Genomic DNA, 21,900 nt, shown 5'->3' on the forward strand with positions numbered 1-21,900 from the left:
TTTCCTAAGGAGATCTGTCTCCCCCAGTCCCTTATTCTGTAAATAACTTTTCTGGTTGTACTGATTATAGATTTGTTATCATTAACTTAACAGCTAATATCCACATATAATCAAATGCCTGCATATTTGTCTCATTGGGTCTGGGTTACTTCACTCAGGATGATGTTTTCTAATTCTACTCAACTTCCTGCGAATTTCATTATTTCCTTTTATTTAACAGCTGAGTAATCCTTCCTTGTGTAAAGATGCCACGTTTTCTTTATCCATTCTTCAGTTGAGGGACATCTAAGTTGTCTCCAGTTTCTGGCTAGTATGAATAAAGCCACTATGAACATAGTTGAGCAAGTGTCTTTATGGTATGATGGGAAATCCTTTGGGTATATACCCAAGAGTGGTATAGATGGATCTTGAGGTAGATAGATTACCAATTTTCTGAGAAACTGCCATGTTGGTTTCCATAGTGGCTGTACACGTTTCCATTCCCAACAATAATGGATGAGTGTTCCCCTTACTCCACATCCTCACCAGCATGAGCTCTTACTTGTTTTATCAACCTTAGACATTTTGAAGAGTGTAAAATGAAATCTCAAAATAGTTTTGATTTGCATTTCTCTGAAGATTAAGGATACTGAACATTTAAGTGTTTCTCAGCCATTTGAGTTTCCTCCACTGAGAATTTTCTATTTAGGTATGTTCCCCATTTTAACTGAATTAGTGTTTTCTTGATATCTAATTTTTGAGTTCTTTATATACTTTGGATATTAGCTCTCTAGTATGAGATATCTCCAATAATTTTTGTAGACACTTTGTACTATGAACTTGCTTTTAGAACTGCCTTCATTGTGTTCCATAAGTTTTGGTATGCTGTTGTCTTAATTAAGGTTTCTATTGCTATGAAGAGACACCATGACCATGACAACTCTTATAAAAAAAACCTTTAATTGGGGTGGCTTGCTTGTTTATGGCTTCAGAGGTTCAGTCTATTATCATTATGGCACAGAGCATGGTGCCGTACAGGCAGATGTGGTGTTGGCTACATCTTGGCTTGCAGGGAACATGAAGTTGACTGAAACACTGGATAGTATCCTGAGCACAGGAAACCTCAATGCCTGCCCTGACAGTGACATACTTCCTCCAACAAGGTCATACCCACTCCAACAAAGTCATTCCGCCTAATAGTGCCACTAACTATGAGATTATGGGGGCCAATTATATTCAAACTACCACAGCTGTATATTCATTTTCATTCAATTTTAGGAAGTATTTAATTTTTTTCTTAACTTCTGTCTTTACCCATTTTTTGCTCAGTATGGTGTTTTTCAGTTTTCATGAATTTGTAAGTTTTCTGTTGTGAATATCAACTTTATTTATTTATTTTTTATTAAGTTTTTTTTATTCACTCTACATGCAAACCACATACCCCCCTCTCTTCCCTCTTCTCACCCCATCACCCATTCCATCCTGCCACAAGATAATGCCTCCCATGGGGAGTCAGAAGAGCCTGGTACATTTAACTGAAGGAGGTCCAAGCTTCCCCTGCTCCATTACATCAAGGCTGTGCAAGGTGTCCCACCATAGGTAGTGGGCTCCAAAACGACAGCTCATGCACCAGGGATTGATCCTGACCTTAAGGCTTCTTAAGCAGATTGGAGTATACAACTGTTTTGCTTATGCAGAGGACCTAGTCCAGTCCCAAGGAGTCTATACAGCTGTTGGTCTAAAGTTCATGAATTCCCACTAGCTTGGTTTGGTTGTCTCTGTAGGTTTCCCATCATGATCTTGATGCCCTTTGCTCATAGAATCCCTCATCTCTCTCTTTTGGATTCTTCTCTCGACTGGACTCTTGGAGCTTAGCCTGGTGCTTGGCTGTGGATCTCTGCATCTGTTTCCATCAGTTACTGAACAAAGGCTCTATGATGACAGTTAGGGTATTCACTGATCACTGGGGTAAGCCAGTTCAGGCACCCTCTTCACTATTGCTAGTAGTCTAAGCTGGGGTCATCCTTGGGGATTCCTAGGAACTTCCCTAGCACACTGTTTCTCCCTATTCCCACAATGTCTTCCCTCTATCATGGTATCTTTTTCATTGCTCTCTCGCTTCATCCCTATTCCAGCTCAACCATCCAATTCCCTTATGTTCTCATGCCCCATCCCTTACACTCTATTGTTCCACTTCACCCAAAGTTTACTGATGAATAACTCATCTCTTTCCCCCTCCCAGGATGATCCATATGTCCCTCTTAGGGTCCTCCTTGTTAGCTAGCTTTTCTGGAGCTACAAATTGTAGTCTGGTTATCTTTTGCTTTACATCTAGTATCTACTAATGCGTGAGTACATACCATGTTTGTCCTTCTGATTCTGAGTTACCTCACTCAGGATGATATTTTCTAGTTCTATCCATTTGCCTGCAAATTTTATGATGTCATTGTTTTTACTACTGAGTGGTACTCCATTGTGTATATGTACCACATTTTCTTTATCCATTCTTTGGTTGAGAGGCATCTAGGTTGTTTCCAGGTTCTGGCTATTACAAATAATGCTGCTATGAACATAGTTAAGCATGTGTCCTTGATTGAGCATTCCTTGGGTATATGCCCAAGAGTGGAATAGCTGGGTCTTGAGGCTGATTGACTCCCAGTTTTCTGAGAAACCTCCATACTAATTTCCAAAGTGGCTGTACAAGTTTTCACTCCCACCAACAGTGGAGAAGTATTCTCCTTGCTTCACATCCTCTCCAACATAAGTTGTAATCAGTGTTTTTGATCTTAGCCATTCTGACAGGTGTAAGATAGTATCTCACAGTAATTTCGATTTGCATTTCCTTGATGGCTAAGGATGTTGAGCAATTTCTTAAATGTCTTCCTGTAACATAAATCTTAAAAGGTCTTATTAATAAAAAACCCAGAGCCAGATATTGGAGTGAAAAGTTGAGAGATCAGAAAAGCAGAAAGAAGTCAGTCACATTCTCACCCACTTGCAGATCCTCCACCAAAGAGATCTACTTCTTGTATACCCATACCTATATGCCTTGCTGTTCTGCCATCTCATTTCCTCTCTGCCCAGCTACATCACTTCCTCTTCCTGCCCAGCTCTGTCACTTCCTGTCTGTCTATACTGACCTCCAGACAATTATGATTAACTAGTGTTGGAATTTAAGGCATGTGCCATTATGCCTGGCTCTGTTCCCAGTGTGGCCTTGAACTCACAGAAATCCAGATGGATCTCTGCCTCCTGAGTGATAGGATTAAAGGCATGTGCTACCATTGCCTGACTTCTATGTTTAATATACTGGTTGACTTTCTCTCTTTTTTTTTTTTTTTTTGGTTTTTCGAGACAGGGTTTCTCTGTGTAGCTTTGCGCCTTTCCTGGAACTCACTTGGTAGTCCAGGCTGGCCTCGAACTCACAGAGATCCACCTGGCTCTGCCTCCCGAGTGCTGGGATTAAAGGTGTGCGCCACCACCGCCCGGCCAACAGATAAACTTTATTGGGGGACACAGATAAAATATCACAACATCTTTTGGCCATTTGAGATTCTTCTGTTGAGAATTCTTTGTTTAGCTAGGTATCCCATTTTTTAATTGGATTGTTTGGTATTTTGATGTCTAGTTTCTTGACTTCTTTATATATTTTGGAGATGAGCCCTCTGTCAGATGTAGGGTTGGTAAAGATCTTTTCCCATTCTGTAGGCTGTCATTTTGTTTTATTTACCATGTCCTTTGCCTTACAGAAGTGTCTAAGTTTCAGGAGGTCCCAATTATTGCTCTTAGTATCTGTGCTACTGGTGTTATATTTAGGAAGTGGTCTCCTGTGCCAATGAATTCAAGGCTACTTCCTATTTTCTCTTCTATAAGGTTCAGTGTAACTGAATTTATGTTGAGGTCTTTGACCCACTTGAACTTAAGTTTTGTTTATGTCAATATAAATTGATCTATTTGCAATCTTCTACATTTTGACATTCAGTTATTCCATTTGTTGAAGATGCTTTCTTTTTTTACATAGTAAAGTTTTGGCTTTTTTATCAAAACCAGGTGTTCATACCTGTGCTGATTAATGTCAGGGTCTTTAATTCACTTCCATTGGTCCAAGTATCTGGTTTTATGCCAATACCAAGCTATTTTTGTTACTGCAGCTCTGTAGTTAGAGCTTGAGGCCAGGAATGGTGATGCCTTCAGAAGTTGCTTTATTGTAAAGATTGTTTTCACTATCCTGGGTTTTTTGTTTTTACATATGAAGTTGAGTATTGTTCTTTCCAGGTCTGTGAGGAACTGTGTTAGAATTTTGATGGGAATTGCATTGAATCCATAGATTGCTTTTGGTAAGATTGCCATTTTTACTGTTAATCTTACTTATCAAAGAGCATGGGAGATCCTTCCATTTTCTGGTATCTTCTTCAATTTCTTTCTTCAGAGACTTAAAGTTCTTATCATACACGTCTTTCACTTGCTTAGTTAGAGTTACCCCAAGGTATTTTATATTATTTGTGGCTAATGTAAAATGTGATGTTTCTCTGATTTCTATCTCAGCCCATTTATCATTTGTATATAGGAGAGCTACTGATTTTTTTAAATTAATCTTGTATCCTGCTACATTACTGAAGGTGTTTATCAGCTGTAGGAGTTCCCCAGTAGCATTTTTGGGATCACTTATGTATACTATCATATCATCTGCAAATAGCAATAGTTTGACTTCTTCCTTTCCGATTTGTATCCCCTTGATCTCCTTTTGTTGTCTTATTGCTCTAGCTAGAACTTTGAGTACTATATTGAATAGATATGGGGAGAGTGGACAGCTTTGTCTTGTTCCTGATTTTAGTGGAGAGTTTCTCTCCATTTAATTTGATGTTGGCTATTGGCTTGCTTTAAATTGCCTTTATTATGCTTACGCATGTTCCTTGTATTCCTGATCTCTCTAGGACCTATATTATCAAGAGGTGTTGGATTTTGTCAAAGGCTTTTTCAACATCTAATGAGATGATCATGTAGTTTTTTTTCTTTCAGTTTGTTTATATGGTGTATTACATTGACAAATTTTGAACCATCCTTGCAACTCTGGGATGAAGCCTACTTAGTCATGGTGGATAATTTTTTTGATGTGTTTTTGGATTTGATTTGCCAGTATTTTATTGAGTATTTTTGCATCAATATTCGTGAGGGAGATTGGTCTATAATTCTCTTTCTTTGTTGCATCTTTGTGTGGTTTGGGTATCAGGGCAACTGTAGCCTCATAAAAAGAGTTTGGCAATGTTCCTTCTGTTTCTATTGTGTGGAACAATTTGAAGAATATTGGTATTAGCTCTTTGAAATTCTGGTAGAATTCTGTGCTGAAACCATTTGGTACTGGGCTTTTTTTGGTTGGAAGACTTTTAATGACTGTTTCTATTTCCTTAGTGGTTATTGGTCTATTTAAATAGTTTATCTGATCTTGATTTAACTTTGGTATGGGGTACCTATCCAGAAAATTGTCCATTTCTTTTAGGTTTTCCAATTTTGTGGAGTACAGGTTTTTGAAGCATGATCTGATGATTCTCTGGATTTCTTCATTGTCTGTTGTTATGTCTCCCTTTTCACTTTTGATTTTTTTATTTTGGATGTTCTCTCTCTGTCTTTTGGTTAGTTTGAATAAGGGCTTGTGTATTTGTTGATTTCCTCAAAGAACCATCTCTTTATTTTGTTGATTCTTTGTATTGTTCTCTTTGTTTTTGTTTTATTGATTTCAGCCCTCAGTTTGATTATTTCCTGGTGTCTATTCCTCCTGGGTGAGTTTGCTTCTTTTTGTTCTAGAGCTTTCAGGTGTGCTATTAAATTGCTAGTGTGAGATTTCTCCAACTTCTTTATGTGGTGAGGGGATTTTTTTTTGGGGGGGGTCTAGTCTATTTGGTGTTCTATAAGCTTCTTATATTTTCATAGGTATTTCCTTTTTTAAGGTGGGAAAGTTTTCTTCTATGATTTTGTTGAATATATTTTCTGTGCCTTTGAGTGGGTATTCTTCTCCTTCTTCTATCCCTATTATTCTTAGGTTTGGCCTTTTCATGTTGTCCCAGATTTCCTGGACATTTTGTGTTATGACTTTTTGGCTTTTGTGTTTTCTTTGACTGATGAATCTATTTCCTCTATTGTATCCTCTACACCAGAGATTCTCTCTTCCCTCTCTTCTATTCTCTTGGTTATGCTTGCATCTGTAGTTCCTGTTCAGTTTTCTATTTCCAGCATTCCCTCAGTTTATGTCTTCTTCATTGTTTCTATTTCAATTTTCAGGTCTTGAACTGTTTCCTTCACCTGTTTATTTGTCTTTTCTTGGCTTTCTTTAAGAGATTTATTGATTTCTTCTATTTTTTCTTGTCTTTTCCTCAATTTCTTGAAAGGAATTTTTTATTTCCTCTTAAAGACTTCTAGCATCTTCATAAAATTATTTTTAATGTTGCTTTCTTCTACGCTGTGATGTTCAGGTCTTGCTATTGTAGAACTGCTAGGTTCTGGTGGTGCCATATTGCTCTTTATGTTGTTGTATGTATTTTTTGCACTGGCATCTACCCATCTCTTCCTCCAACAGGTGCAAGAGGTATCTGTGTCTTCGGGAGCTGCTCTTGATCCAATCTGTGCTTGCTGTTTCTATGTCTCAGGTGTCCACTCTTGGTCCAATTGTAGTTCTTGGTCTAATTTGAACTGTTGGATTCTGTGTCTCAGGGAGCTGCTCTTGGTCCAATCAGAGTTGGTGGATTCTGTGTCTCTGGGAGCCACTAAGGTCACAGGTGGATGGGTGGGTTTAGTGTAGGGAGTGGATCTTGTAGATTGCAGTGTGCAATAGAGGGTGTCGGTGGAGAAGCCTGCCTGCAGGAGTCTTCCCTGCTGGCTAGCAATTGGATCAGTGATGGTTGGGGGTTGGGGTCACAGATTGTGCCTCGGGGCCTAGGTCCTAGAGGTAGAACTCTTTGGGTGGGGGAAGAGTTACTCACCTCTTGGTCCAATCAGAGCTGGCAGATTCTGTGTCTCAGAGACCTGCTGAGGTCACAGGGGCATGGGTGGGTTTGATGTAAGGAATTTGTCTTGCATATTGCAGGGTCAGATGGGGGGGTGTTGATAGTGAAGCCTGTCCACAGGAGTCTTCTCTGCTGGCCTGCAACTGGGGTAGCGATAGGTGGGGATAAGGAGGCATAGCAATATAAACTTTTAATCTATGGTGGTCAGATAAGATGCAGGGCGCTATTTCCATTTTCTTCTATCTGTTAAGACTTATTTTGTGTCCAAGTATGTGGTCAGTTTTGGAGAAAGTTCCATTAGCTACTGATAAGACAGTATATTCTACTGTGTTTGGGTAAAAATTTCTGTAAATATCTGTTAAGTCCATTTGGTTTATGATGTCAATTAACACCAGCATTTATGTTTAACTTTTGTTTGGATGACCTATCTGTTGACTAGAGTGGGATATTGAAGTATCCTACTTCAAAGTGTTTGAGGGGCAATATGGAATTTAAGCTATAGTACTGTTTCTTTCATGAAAATGGGTGTACTTGTGTTTAGTGCATAAATGTTAAGAATTTCAGTGCTGTCTTGATTGATTTTTCAACTTTTAAGTCTGTGATGTCCTCCTTTCCCTGTTTCTTTTGATTAGTTTTCATTTGAAATCTATTTTGTCAGATACTAAGATGACTCCACCAGCTTCCTGATTAGGTCCATTTCCATCACATATATTTTTTCCACCCTTTTACTCTGAGCTGATGCTTATCCTTGATGTTAAGGTGTATTTCTTGGCTGCAGGAGAAGATGGATCCTGTTTTCACACCCATTCTGTTAGTCCATGTCTTTGTATTAGGGAACTGAGACCATGGATGTTGAGAGCTTGTTCTTGTGGTGTATTTTTTCTTCCTTCTTTAGATTTGCTGGTCTGGGATTATTTATTCTTTGTGTTTTCTTGGGTGTGATTGACCTCTTTATATTGGTTTTTTTCTTCCAGAACAGTCTGCAGGGTTGATTTGGTAGCTAGATATTGCTTAAATTTGGTTTTTATCATGGAATGTCTTATTTTCTCCAACTATTGTGATTGAAAGTTTAGCTGGGTATAGTAGTCTGGACTGACATCTGTGGTCCCTTAGAATCTGCAGAACATCTGTCTAGGCTTTTTACCTTTTAGAGTCTCCACTGAGAAATCAGGTGTTATTTAATAGGTTTGCCTTTATATATTTCTTGATCATTTCCCTTGGCATCTTTTAATATCCCTTATTTGTTCTGTAAGTTTGGTGTTTTTGTTATTATGTACTAAGTGCAATTTTTTCTGGAGTGTTTTTTTCTGCACTGTGTACTTCTTGTACCTTGATAGGAGTCTCCTTATTAGGTTAGGAAAATTTTCACTTATGATTTTGTTGAAAATATTTTCTGTGCCTCTCACCTGGGTTTCTTCTTCCTTTATTCCTATTATTCTTAGATCTGGCCTTTCATAGTGTCCTAGATTTCTTGGATGTTTTCTGCCAGGATTTTATATATGTATTGTATATATACAGGCCTATATACCCTTTGTCTTTTCTTCCATGCTTGATAGTCCCTCTCCCATTTTTTGTATTCTGTTGGTGAGACTTATGTGCTGGATAGTTTTATGTCAACCTGACACAAACTAAAGTCCTCTGAGAGGAGGGAACCTCAGTTAAGAAATTATCTTCATAAGATCAGGCTGTTTGCAAGTCTGTAGGGAATTCTTAATTAGTGATTGATGGAGAGGGCCCAGCCCGTTGTGGGTGGTGCCATTCCTGGGTGCTGGTGGTCCTGGGTTTTATAAGAATGCAGGCTGATTAAACCATGAGGAGCAAGCCAGTCAGCAGCATCCCTCCATGGCCTCTGCATCAGCTCCTGGCTCAAGTAGAGACATATTGTCTTAGATGTTATTGATTGTGTTTTTACACTGGCATCTAGACGTGTGGGATTGGGAAGATTATAATACTAGGTGCTGATATCTATTGTTGTCTTTGTTGGGTGGGTATTTTGTTCCTTGGGTTTTTTTTTGCCCTCTCTGGTTCTTAGAAGAGTGTGGTAACTGGTAGGAAATTCTTCTGGGATTCTTATAGGTATGACCTCTGGTGGTTCCATGTAAAATGTGTTTTGAGATTCTGGGAGCTAACATTTAGGAAGGGGCATATGTTAGAAGTGGAGACACTGAACCATCCAAAGGAGGGAAGAAATCAAGGTGTTCCACCAAGATCTGCTTAGTTCCCTGGGAATGAAGGCAGAAAGTAAGGGGAGGCCTTAGCAGGTGGTCTGCTACAGAGCTGGGGGTGAGACTGTGGTTTGGATTTGGATGGTTGGAGTAAGAGGTCAAGGTTTGCAGTTAGCATACCTTCTTGACTGTCTGGAATGGCCAGAGGTTTCTCGAGAATGCCTGCTGGAATTGGAGGCTAGGATAAAGTAATGGTTGAGGGATGGAAGGTAGGAGGGTAGAACTGTGTGATCACCGGTAATGGAGTTACAGGAAGTTCTGAGCCCCTGTGCTGATATTGTGAATCCAACCTGGGTTGTCAGCAAGAGCACCAAATGTTCTCAACTGCTGAACTATCTCTCTAGCCCCAAGAGTGTTAATTAGTTTTAGTGTTACAAAGAAACCATAGTCATCCAATGCATAACACTGTTAGGTGGTAGACTCATGCATTTTATTCTACTGATTTTGCAGTCTTTGTTTACATTCTCTTTGGCAGAAAATGTTTCTTTTTGTATGCAAACTTTATTTTATATTAAGACATTTATTTGTTTATATTTTAATTATGTGTATTTGTATCTGTGCATGTGTTTATGTTCCTGAGTGTAGGTGTTCCCAGAAATCAGAAGAGGGTATCAGACCCCCTATGGCTGGAGTTACAAGTGGTTGTAGGCCCCCTGAAATGGGTTCTGGGAACTGAACTCTGGTTGTCCACAAGAGCAGTAAGCTATCTCTCAGGCCCTTATTTGATTATTTTTAATGAACATACAAAAGAATTGGTTTCATTATGACAGCTTCACATGTGCCATATAATGATCTTAGCACGTACCTCTATTACCCACCCTGGAACTAAAGTTCCTGCTCCTGCTTATCCCTTTACTGTACACAAATACTCTCCCTTCTGTGTTCACACACACACACACACACACACACACACACACACACACACACACACACAGAGTTAATTTAGGTTTAGTACATGAGAGAGATGTGGTATTCACTCTTACCAGGCTTGCTTTTTCCCATTAGCATGATCATTGCTAGTTCCATCCATTTTCCTACAAATGACATAGTTTCCTTTTTCCTTATGGATGAATAAAAATTCATTGTGGACATATGTGACTTCTTTTATGTACTCATCTCTTTATGATTTTTCCCTCCAGTTTCTCTGTTGACCGATTTATACCCGATACATTCTTCTTTCTGTAATTCTCATGTAGTTGCTCGTAATGAAACAGTTGAGTTCTAATTTTGCAATTCCTGTAACATCCTGTACAATTCTTGAACCTGTTACATTTGTTAAATCTATTTTACAATTCTGTAGTTATGGAGAGGAGCCTAAGTAACAGGAGAAGATGCTGCTGTTGCCCTAAGAGGATGCTTACACTGCATTTACAACAACGTAGGTCTAAGAGTATTTTGCTTAGCACCTACTTGTTTTTCTATTTTTTCCCTCCCAGTTCCCATTTACCTTCCCTCTTATCTGTATCCACTTCCTATCTATCTCTCATTAGAAAATATAATGAGATAAAATAAAAAAAATCACACCAGAGTTGTAAAAAACAAAACAAAACAAAAAAAAAAAACAGAGGTGCAAAAAGCCCAAGAGAAGGCACAAGAATCAGAGACCCACTCATTTTCACACTCAGAATTTCCATAAAAACACTAAACTAGAAGCCATAATATACACACCGATGATGTGGTATAGACCCATGCATGCTGCTTCAGTCTCTGTGAGGTAATATGAGCTTTGTTCATGTAAATTTAGAGGACCTTGTTTTCTTGGTGTCCTTCATCCCCTCTGGCTCTCATGCTGTTTCTGCCTTCTCTTCCACAGGGATCCCTGAGCTCTTAAGTGAGGGATTTGAAGGAGGCATCCCATTTAGGGCCTAGTGACCAAGGTCTCTTACTTCTGCTTATGTCTGGCTGTGGATCTCTGTATTTACTCCTATCTGCTGCAGCAGGAAGCTTCTCTGATGAGAAACCCTCACTTACTCATTACTTGGTTTCTTAAAGATTGCCTTGTTTATTGGTATAGTACACAGAAGAATAAAGTATAAGAATCCATCCATACTTTCCTCAGTAATAGTGAGCTTTCAAATGTTAAGTGTAAGTGTCATAGTTCTTAAATGGTGCCCAAATATTGACAAGATGTGCAAATATAAAAGAGAAAGGTATTTATAAAAGTATCGACATTCCCGAGATACAGCCCGAACTGACCTACTCTGATGATGGGATGGCCAAACACCCTAATTGTCGTGCTAGAAATCCCATCCAACTACTGAGGTATCTGGATGCAGAGATCCATGGCTAGGCCCCCGGGTGGATCTCTGGGAGTCCAATTAGCCAGAATAAGGAGGGTTTATATGAGCAAGAATTGTTGAGACCAAGGTTGGATAAAGCACAGGGACAAATAGCCAAACAAATGGAAACACATGAACTATGAACCAATGGCTGAGGGGTCCCCAACTGGATCAGGCCCTCTGAATGGGTGAGACAGTTGATTGGCTTGATCTGTTTGGGAGGCATCCAGGCAGTGGGACCAGGTCCTGTGCTAATTGCATGAGTTGGCTGTTTGAAACCTGGGGCCTATGCGGGGTCACTTGGCTCGGCTTGGGAGGAGGGGACTGGACCTGCCTGGACTGAGTCTACCAGATTGATCTCAGTCCTCGGAGGAGGCTTTGCCCTGGAGGAGGTGGGAATGGGTGGTTGGCTAGGGGGAAGGTGAGGGAGGCGGGATGGGGGAGAACAAGGGAATCCGTGGCTGACATGTAGAACTGAATTGTATTGCAAAATAAAAATAAAAATTAAAAAAAAAGTATCGACATTCCATAGATGACTAGAGAAGGAAGAGTGTGATGGTTATGCAATCTAAACTTCTCATCTCATACTTGGGATATGGAGAAACAGCTAAAGCAAATTATCCATGGTCATAACCCAGGTGATTGTTAGTTGTGAACCATGAGGTCCAGGTCAGTCCCAATCTCCAGCTACTATCAACACATTTCCATTAGGATATCTTTGCATTTATTTTTGTTTTGTACGTGTATGTGAGTGGTGCGTGTGTGGGGTGTGTTTGAGTGTCTGTGTGCATGAGCATTTGGAGGACAGAGATCAATATTAGGTATCCTCTCTCCAGTTGTTCTCCATGTTGGTTTTATGAAACAGAGGTTGTCACTGAACCTGGAGCTGACCGACTGTGCTGGACTGCTTGGTTCCAGGACCCAGGGGTCCTCTTGTCTATCCTTTCTCAGTTCTGGGGTTTCATGTGCATCTACTGCACAGTGCTTTCTGTGTAAGTGCTGGAGATTCAAACTTACGTCCTGATACTTGTGTGGCAAGCTCTTTACTGCCTGAACTATCTTCTCAAACTCTTCAGTTAAAAAAAATATTCTTGTGTTTCCATTCGTTTGGTTATCCGTCCCTGTGCTCCATCCAACCTTGATCTCAACAATTCTCGCTTACATAAACCCTCCTCTTTCTCGCCAATTTGACTCCCGGAGCTCCACCCGGGGCCCAGCCGTGAATCTCTGCATCCAGTTCCCTCAGTAGTTGGATGGGGTTTCTAGCACGACAGTTACGGTGTTTGGCCACCCCCTCATCAGAGTAGGTCATTTTGGGTTGTCTCTCGACCATTGCCAGCAGTCTATTGTGGGGGTATCTTTGTGGATTTCTGTGGGCCTCTCTATCACTTTGCTTCTTCCTATTCGCATGTGGTCTTCATTTACCATGGTCTTCTATTCCTTGTTCTCCCTCCCTGTTCTTGATCCAGCTGGGATCACCCTCCCCCAAGCTCTCGTTCCCTCGACCCTCGCCCTTCATTACCCCCACTCATGTCCAGATTGTTCATGTAGATCTCATCCAGTGGCTGAGGGGTCCCCAACTGGATCAGGCCCTCTGAATGGGTGAGACAGTTGATTGGTTTGATCTGTTTGGGAGGCATCCAGGCAGTGGGACCAGGTCCTGTGCTAATTGCATGAGTTGGCTGTTTGAAACCTGGGGCTTATGCAGGGTCGCTTGGCTCGGCTTGGGAGGAGGGGACTGGACCTGCCTGGACTGAGTCTACCAGGTTGATCTCAGTCCTCGGGGAGGCTTTGCCCTGGAGGAGGTAGGAATAAGGGGTAGGCTGGGGGGGAGGGGGAGGGGGGCAGGAGCGGGGAGAACAAGGGAATCTGTGGCTGATATGTGGAACTGAATTGTATTGTAAAATAAAATAAAATTAAATTAAAAAAATATTCTTAATTGTCTTCTCTTTAGGCCATGTTTTTCTTCAAAGTGCTGAGGAAATAAAAAATGTTGAAATTGGTTTGATATTGAAATATTTGCTGATGTTTAGCATAAAAACTTTGAAGAAGACTTGTAAATGCTTTTAGAATGGTTTGCTGCACAATAGCAGTGTATCAACACTTGCTAATTTTTTATTCTTTTTTTTATTGCCCAATAACTCCTTTTTCATATTCATTGTAGTGGAGAAGAGGTGACATCTGGTGATTAATTAGTTCAGAAAGTGTTAGTTCCCCAAGGATTGCCTGTTAGATACCTTCTAGGTCATTAAAAAAAAAGGAAATCTATTGCTTATGTTTACAGGTGGTGGCACACTGAATTTAGATTGGTTGTAAGGCACACAATGAGTTTGCTACATCTGTAAGTCTCATTTCTGTTCCTCTCTTCTAATAGTCCCCAGCAACAATCCTAGTTTGCATTTCAAATGGCTTTATAGGCAGTTGCTTCTGATTCTATGTTCAGTTAAATATTCTTCAGATTTTTCTCTTGATTCTTATGATAGCCAGGATCATTTTATTTCAACAATGTCTTAAAGGACATTAAAATTATTAGAGGAATTATCCTCTTCTGAACCCTGAAGAATTTTTTTAATTGGGTAATTTTGAAAATCTTATATGAATACGAGTACTCCTATACTGGCTGGTTCTGTGTCAGCTTGGCACAAGCTGGAGAGGAAGGAGCCTCAGTTGAAGAAATGCCTCTATAAGATCCAGCTTATATTAGTGATCAATGGAGGAGGGCCCAACCCATTGTGGGTGATGCCACCCCTGGGCTGGTGGCCCTGGGTTCTATAAAGAAGAAGACTGAGGAGGTCAATGGAGCAAACCAGTAAGCAGCACCCCTTCATGGCTTCTGCATCAGTTCCTGCCTCCAGGTTTCTGCTGCTTGAGTTCCTGTCCTGACTTCCTCTGGTGATGAACATAATGTTGAAGTGCAAGCTAAATAAAACTCTTTCTTCTGCATCTTGCTTTTTGGTCATGGTGTGTTGTTGCAGCAATAGTTGTAGCTGGAGAGTTTTCTCCGGGTCCCGCCAAGCCCTGGCAGTCCGACAGCCCACTTATAAAATAAACACACAGACACTTATATTGCTTATAAACTGTATGGCCCTGGCAGGCTTCTTGCTAACTGTTCTTATATCTTAAATTAATCCATTTCTATAAATCTATACCTTGCCACGTGGCTCGTGGCTTCCCAGCATCTTCACATGCTGCTTGTCATGGCGGCAGCTGGCAGTGTCTCCTCACTCAGCCTTCCACTTCCCAGAATTCTCCTCTCTCCTTGTCCCGCCTATACTTCCTGCCTGGCCACTGGCCAATCAGTGTTTTATTTATACAGAACGATATTCACAGCAAATAGTAAACCTAACTAAGACAAAAGATCAAATAATTCAATGGGGTTCCTGAAGTTAACCCACAATGTTGATATTGAGTTATATCATAAAGTAGACACTCTCCTTTAAGATATTGATATGTTTTTAAAAATATCATTGAAAATTAATACCTGGTCTTAATAATGAAAAACAGCTCATCCAGCATCAAGTGAAGCTAAGTTATTATTGACAGAGACCTTGATAGCAAGATAAAGAATCCAAAGCTGTGTTCAGATCCCTGGTTAAGATGAATTATGTAACATATTTGGCCTTTTCTAAGTTTTAGAGTCATTAAAACCTAGGGGAAATTTTTTTGCTTACCCCAATATAAAAGAAGCAACTCTTGGGTCTGCTTGTGAAGACACACCTATACAGTTGTTGAAAACTTTACCTTACAGGGTGCAAAAGTTGAGATGATATACCCCCTTAGGGTCCTGCCTATGCTCATGCTATGCAGAATAATCCAGGGAACTAGTAGCAGAAATAGAGAAGGACATTTCAGCACACCAGGGAAAGACAGACACTCTTATGAACCTTTTGCCTCAGCTACAGAGAAGAGTGAATGTGAATTTCTGAACTGATATGATACATTCCAAAGAATTATGAATGGCAATATACGAGTACTAAGATAGCTGTGGCTATAGCTATCATTAAAGACAAAATTAGACCTTGATCCTTCTTTGTTATTGTTACTACCTAAGAGAGATCTCACAGGAAAAATGTCCCCTGTAATTCTTTACTGCATCTATTATGCATTTACTGAGGTTCTTTAATTATAATCTTCAAAGTGTCAAGCAAATAGATTAAAGACTGCCAATATTAATTTTAAGTGAATCACCATTTTCAAATCTGTGAGGTTATTTCCTCTCTCTTGGAAAACAAAGGCAGTGCCTTCGCATTGTAATTTGGCTTTTTACCATTTTAATTCTGGTTCATTATATAAATACAGTGCCAGCTAATTCCTCAATGTCATTCTCATTCAGAAAATGTATTGAAACTGTTCTTTTGGTTTATTTCAAACCTAGATATGTGATCTTAATATTAATGCTTAGAGTTCCATGTTTTAGAATTTTGCAAAATTTATTGCCCCTCCACCAAAAATGCAAAGTTACTCCCTTATTCCTCATAACCATAACCATTACCACAGGCTATTTGACAAACCATCAATCTGCATTTGGTTATGGGCTATGAAGCTAAAGTACTTATTTACTGACTTGTGTATTAATCCTGTCTTTGCCCCCAGCACAAAAGTGTCTCAAGCTATACAGATGTAATGAATTAACCAGTATGTGAATCCAGTATGAGGTGGGGCATTTAAACCTCATACTGACCTCTTCTTTGTTTTTCATCTCTGTCTTTGGGTAGTGGTGAGAAATTTCCCGGAGATGACTGACCAAACTTCTTCAGTGCTTAGTTGATATTCAGTCCTCATCTCTCATCTATTGCTTCTCTTTTAGTCTGTTCCCAACAGGTTCATACATAACATTTCAATTAGCTATGAATCCACCAGGGCATGAAGTCGTTCTTGGAAAAAAAATTTCTCAGAATAGCCAAAAGGCAACAAATGAACAAAAGATCACACCTAAGGGCAAAGGCATCATCGTCATGTTGGGCATACAGCTTTTATGGCCACATCTGTGCTCTTCAAGTGGCACCTTGTGTCCATATTCATGACAAGTAAAATCTTCATGAGTCCAGGAGCTGCTCCAGTACTGGTCAGTAAGGGTGAGTTCCAAATCACAGTAAAGTGGTTGTTTCTGGTTAATTCCAAAGATTATGTTCTCTCAGAAGCAGACTGATAAGTGCAATACATTTGGTGAGTCCAGAAATGGATCTTCAGATGAATAGTTGAAGTGTGCTGACTTGGAGGTGTGTTGATGCAGAGGTGGTCTAAAGCACCACACACATTCTGGCCCAAATTGTCACTCTGTTTCTATTTGTCTTTCTCGACCTATACCTTCTATTCTTACAGCTACTGTGAAATTTCTAAAAACACCAGACACAACATTTTGTGTCTAAATCATTCTTCAAACACTTCTCATTTCTATCTGTAGTAGAATTAGCTGATCAAGAAAGAACTACTTCAGGCCTGCAAAGGGAACGGTTTCCACATGTCCCATGTGACTTCACCAGGTAATCTGTTGTGTATTGTCTATCTTTCTTGAATGAAAGGTATTTGACAGAAAAGATTTAGGATGAAAACAGGTGAAGTTCTTATTCAAATAGTAAACTGCAGGCTTTACTTTCCATGCAAAACAGAAAGAATTATTGAACAGGAAGGCTCCATTTAGAAACTGAAAGGATAACTATGCATAATCCAACAAACCCAGTGAAATATGCAGTTCAGTACCTTATCTTGCTTACCTCTCCATGAAAGGTCAAAAGTACTTCCTGCTGTGATGTGTCTGAATCCCTGAAAGATTGATTACATTTTTATATAATGCAGAATTTCTGAATCCAGTGAACCATAACTTATGTAATTTGTATTGTACTTTACCAGTTACCTTTGAAGTGCTTAGGGATGAAACTTTCCTTATTAGGCGATGGAGACTGGAAGAGGAGCACTTCCTTTTTTGTGTGTTCCTTCAGTGATTTATTTATCTTCAAATTTGCATGGATTTCTTTTCTGCCTTAAAAAGAAATGTGTGTGTGTGTGTGTGTGTGTGTGTGTGTGTGTGTGTGTGTGTGTGTGTCTGTATACATGCATACAGGCACTCATGAACACCGGAAGAGGATGTTGGATTCCTTGGAGCTGGAGTTATAGGGAGTTGTGAGCCACTTAATTTGGGTGCTAGGAAATGAGCTTGGGTTCTCTGGAAGATTAAGTGCTCTTAATCTCTGAGCCATCTCTTTAGCCCCTTGGATTTCTTAATAGGCTAGAGGAAAGGCTTAATTTTGGCAACTGGGAAGGAGAAAGTCTGCAAATAAGAAAAGTGTTTTCTGGTATTTAAGAAACAAATTTTATTGACATGTGATGTAAGTATGACTAGTGAGATACTTAAAAAATTCCCCTTTAAAGTATTCAAAAAGCATAATACAAATAGTTTTCAAAATATGTGTACTTTTGGAAAAAATCTACCATATCCCTAGAGTTTTTTCTAAATAAGACTTGTTCCTGCAGGAGAGTTAGGAAAGTCAAAATCAGTATTTGGTAGTCTCTTTCCTCCTGAATGCTATACTCCTAGATAGATGGAGGGATGTCTTGTTTTTCCTCCTCTGTTCTCAAGCACTCTCAGTCCCTTCCCCAGTTGCTGATTGCCAAGTGATTTCAAAGTTTGATGCAGGATAGTGACTAAGCAATATAAGACTTTGAATCAAAATTTTGGTTCCTCCAGTGAGATGGAACCTCATGCATGTTCAATGAGGTCTATGCTGGTTAGGGTAGTTCTTTTGTGGAGCAGAGTTGTATCATAGATCCCTGAGATGCCAGAGATACTTCGAGGACTTTTTGGAAAACCTCCAAAATCCTCTTCCACCCATACCACTCACTCCCATGTCTCCATTTTCTACTATATTTCTTCTATTCTTTATTGTATTATATGTCTACATGTCTGCTATTTTCCATGCTTCCTGTAAGAACAAGCTTTTCAAAGATTATAACTAAACCTTGTGGTAGAGACTCCCCCTACCTAAAGAAAAAAAAAATTGGAAGGAAAATACAAATACCCTTGAAGTAATCTTTGACTCTTCTTTGTCCTCATTTTCCAACTTCCCCTTCTTTCCTTTCCATGTTGGCACACAGTATCATTATGCTGACAGCAGCCTTCAAACTCCTGTGCTAAAGGAATCCTCCTGGCTCAGCCTCTCAAGTAGCTGGGACTACGGATGTGTACCTTGTACCAGGTCACTTATTAGCAGTTGGATATATTTTGCTATTATCTTGCTCTCATCTCTCATTTATCTATCTATCTATCTATCTATCTATCTATCTATCTATCTATCTATCTCTATCTATCTATCTATCTATCTATCTATCTATCTATCTATCTATCTATCATTTACCAATGATAAAAAGAGAGGAGAGAGTGTTTCCTCAAACATTTTGAACTTGTTTGTGCATTTGTCATTCTACATCATTTAAATGTCTACTTCTAAATTTACAGTCTTAAAAAGAGCCAATTACGGCATTATTGCTAAGTCGAAGAAACCTTATATTGATGCAACAGAATTACTTAACATGTAATTAATATTTCAATTTCCCAATTGATTTAATAGTGTCCTTTACAGATTTTTATAGTTATTTTATAATATCAATATTGTGGGCACTTATAAATAAAACTAAGAACATAAGATTCTGGGGGATAGTACATAGAGCATAATATTAGTGCAATAAAAAAGTTGTTTCCAATAACTGGAAAGCACAACAATCAATAAAGAATATGTCAGAAGTTCTGCATGCATAATGACAGCACGCACTTACTGGATTTACAGCAAATTTCCACCTTTTTAAAAAAGTGGGTCTCCATTTATTGAAAACCTGCTTTCATATTTAAATTGTATTAATACTTGATCTTTTGGCCAAAGCAGCAAGAGACTAGTTTAAAAGTTTGTTCCCCTTCATTTGAAGGCGGTGATTAAAGGAGGTACAGAGCTTTGAAACTGTTGTGAGTATACTACTTAAGAAAATAAACACTAATTGAAAGAGCTAATCAAAAGCTCATCATCCTGAAGAGCACTTGGATAGTTCACAAGTATGCAGCTCTGGAAGACAAGGTGATCTCAAGAGGACAAACCGTTCTAAGCAGAGGGACCTTAGCTGTATATTAGATTCTCCTTATAGTGAGTGACACTGTTAGGTCAAAGAGATGTACTGGAACAAACTTCACTTTGCAGAGAGCAAGCCATCTTTAGTCAGTAAAAATACTAAGTATTATAATATTCTCTTTAAGAAAGCCTTGCTCTTGCCAGTGTGTATGTGTCCTGAATTCACACAATGTGAACATTTGGATAAATAAGCATTTTTGATAAAGTTTTATTCTTCAAAATGCATACTAATCAAACTCTCTTCCTCCATTGCTGTTACACAGACTCTCCCTGCCCTTGTAGAGTGTTTTCATTTACATTATAATTCATTATTGAGGTCTTAACCAAAATTCAGAGATGAAAAATCCATTTGAAGATGCTTTTTCAGATAATTCTGGATGATTCAGAAAATTTCTTAAGAAGTCAAACTTCCTATAAACAGAATTTTCCCCTAAAAAACTATAAATAATACAATTGACTCCCGAGTATAGAGTTGTTGAAGAAAAATGAATGTCTGTTCTCTAATAAGAAGATCACTGCTGATTTGATAATTTGAGAAGGAGGTCACCGGCCTTCTGAGGAGCTGGGTTAGGAGACTGCTGCTGTCAGTGTTGTTTAGGTAGTTGTTACAAATGTGTATGTTCAAAACAGGGTTATGAGTAAGGCTAGAGTGCTATTGGTCTATGCAGCACACATACCCTCGTGTGGATGTTTAAACTGTTATGAAAGAAATCATAATCATTGTGTCTGAAAAATGTAAAGTAGAAAGATCTACATTCCTTTATTGGGTGCTAACTTTTTCCTTTGGGTCTGGCATTTCTTTTCAGTATGATGGTACTAAATTCAACCAAACAAGCAACTTTGTTTCATTTGACAAATTTTAAAAATTGCTGCATGTGCAGGTGAACTGACCCTATACCTCAGGGGAGAGCCCCCTCCCCCCTGCACTGGGGAAAGATTGTCCCATTCCTTACCACATGTGTGCACCTCGCCTGGGAAGAACATGAGAGTTGACTCTGTGGTTGGGGACACAGGTGAGCCAATCCTGAGGGCACGAGAGCAGGTGCTATGGGATAATGCCCTGATGGTAAAACTCTGGTTGGCCAGTAGCCAGGCAGAAAGTAGAATTCTGGGAAGAGGAAGGGCAGAGTCAGGAGTCCACAGCCAGACACAGAGGAAGCAAGATGTGAAAGCAGAACTGAAAAAAGTACCAAGCCATGTGACTAAACATAGATAAGCATTATGGGTTAATTTAAGTGTAAGAGCTAGTCAGCAATAAGCCTGAGCAAATGGCCAAGCAGTTATAACTAATATTGAGCTTCTATGTGATTATTTTATAAAAGGCTGTGGGATTGTGGGTGAGAGCTTTGTCCTGACCACGGGCCAGTTCCGACTACACTCAGGAGAGCTGATCCTGCCCCCCCCCCAGGCATCTGAGATGTGGTGGCATGGGTGAGATAAAAATATCCTCCCCACTCACCCATGTGGCAGGTGAGAGAGCTGGCCCCGGGGTCCTCAGGGTAGTAGAGCTAGCCCTGACCCTCACTGGCTACAGCACTTGAGAAAGTAGCCTTTGCTTCCCCTCTGGTCAGCACACTAGAGCTGACCCTGTTGTCAGGGAAGCAAGTGAGTCAGCTCTTAGGGCATGAGAGCAGCAGAGCTGACTGCCCTCCACCCAACTTCCTCTGTCATGTGGTGGCATGGATGAGGGAATGTTTCCCTCCCCTCTCTGCCCCTTGATACCTGTGGCAGGGTCACAAGAGTCAGAGAAGTGGCCCTGCCCTACACCAGCTATAGCACATAGGAGAAGGGGCCCTGCACCCTGCCTAGGCAGCACACTAGAGATGACTCTGTTGTTGGGGTCATAGGCAAGCCAGCCCTGAGGGCATGAGAACAGGAGAGCTGACCCCATATGCTCCCTTAAGCAATCTGGAGAGAGGGCCCTGCACCTTGCGTGGACAAGACAGTAGAGCTCGCCCTGGTGATATGAGTGAGGCTGGTGATATGAGTGAGGTGGACCTGGATCTGAGAGCCCAAGATCAGGAGAACTGGCCCTGCTCCTTGCTGTACGCTGCACTGGGTGAGTTAGCTGAGTGCTGGAGAGCTTATCCAGGTAGTGGCATGAGGAAAAGCCAGCCAGCTGACCAACTCAGCTACCACCTAGGCCCAGAGCCAGAGCAATGATTTTGCCCACCCCAACAAACAATGAATCTATGAACTGTTGGAGTATGTGAAGGGAACGAATTTACAGATCCAACACAGCAGGATCTCCATGACACAGATTAACAACAGGATATCCAAGAAGAGCCCCAGAGAGCCCATTATC

The 21,900-nt window shown here is 40.1% G+C and overlaps 1 protein-coding gene and 1 pseudogene across 17 annotated transcripts in view; both read left to right on the forward strand.

Annotated features, from left to right (window-relative positions):
* Window positions 1-21,900, forward strand: part of LOC128096701 (uncharacterized) — an 868,750-nt gene that overhangs the window by 199,024 nt on the left and 647,826 nt on the right. The gene's annotated exons all lie outside the window — the stretch shown is intronic.
* Window positions 21,462-21,900, forward strand: part of LOC128097046 (protein SHQ1 homolog) — a 52,589-nt pseudogene continuing 52,150 nt past the window's right edge.

Source organism: Peromyscus californicus, unplaced genomic scaffold (genome assembly GCF_007827085.1).
Source record: "Peromyscus californicus insignis strain IS unplaced genomic scaffold, ASM782708v3 Scaffold_5__1_contigs__length_169319896, whole genome shotgun sequence".
Taxonomy (NCBI): domain Eukaryota; kingdom Metazoa; phylum Chordata; class Mammalia; order Rodentia; family Cricetidae; genus Peromyscus; species Peromyscus californicus.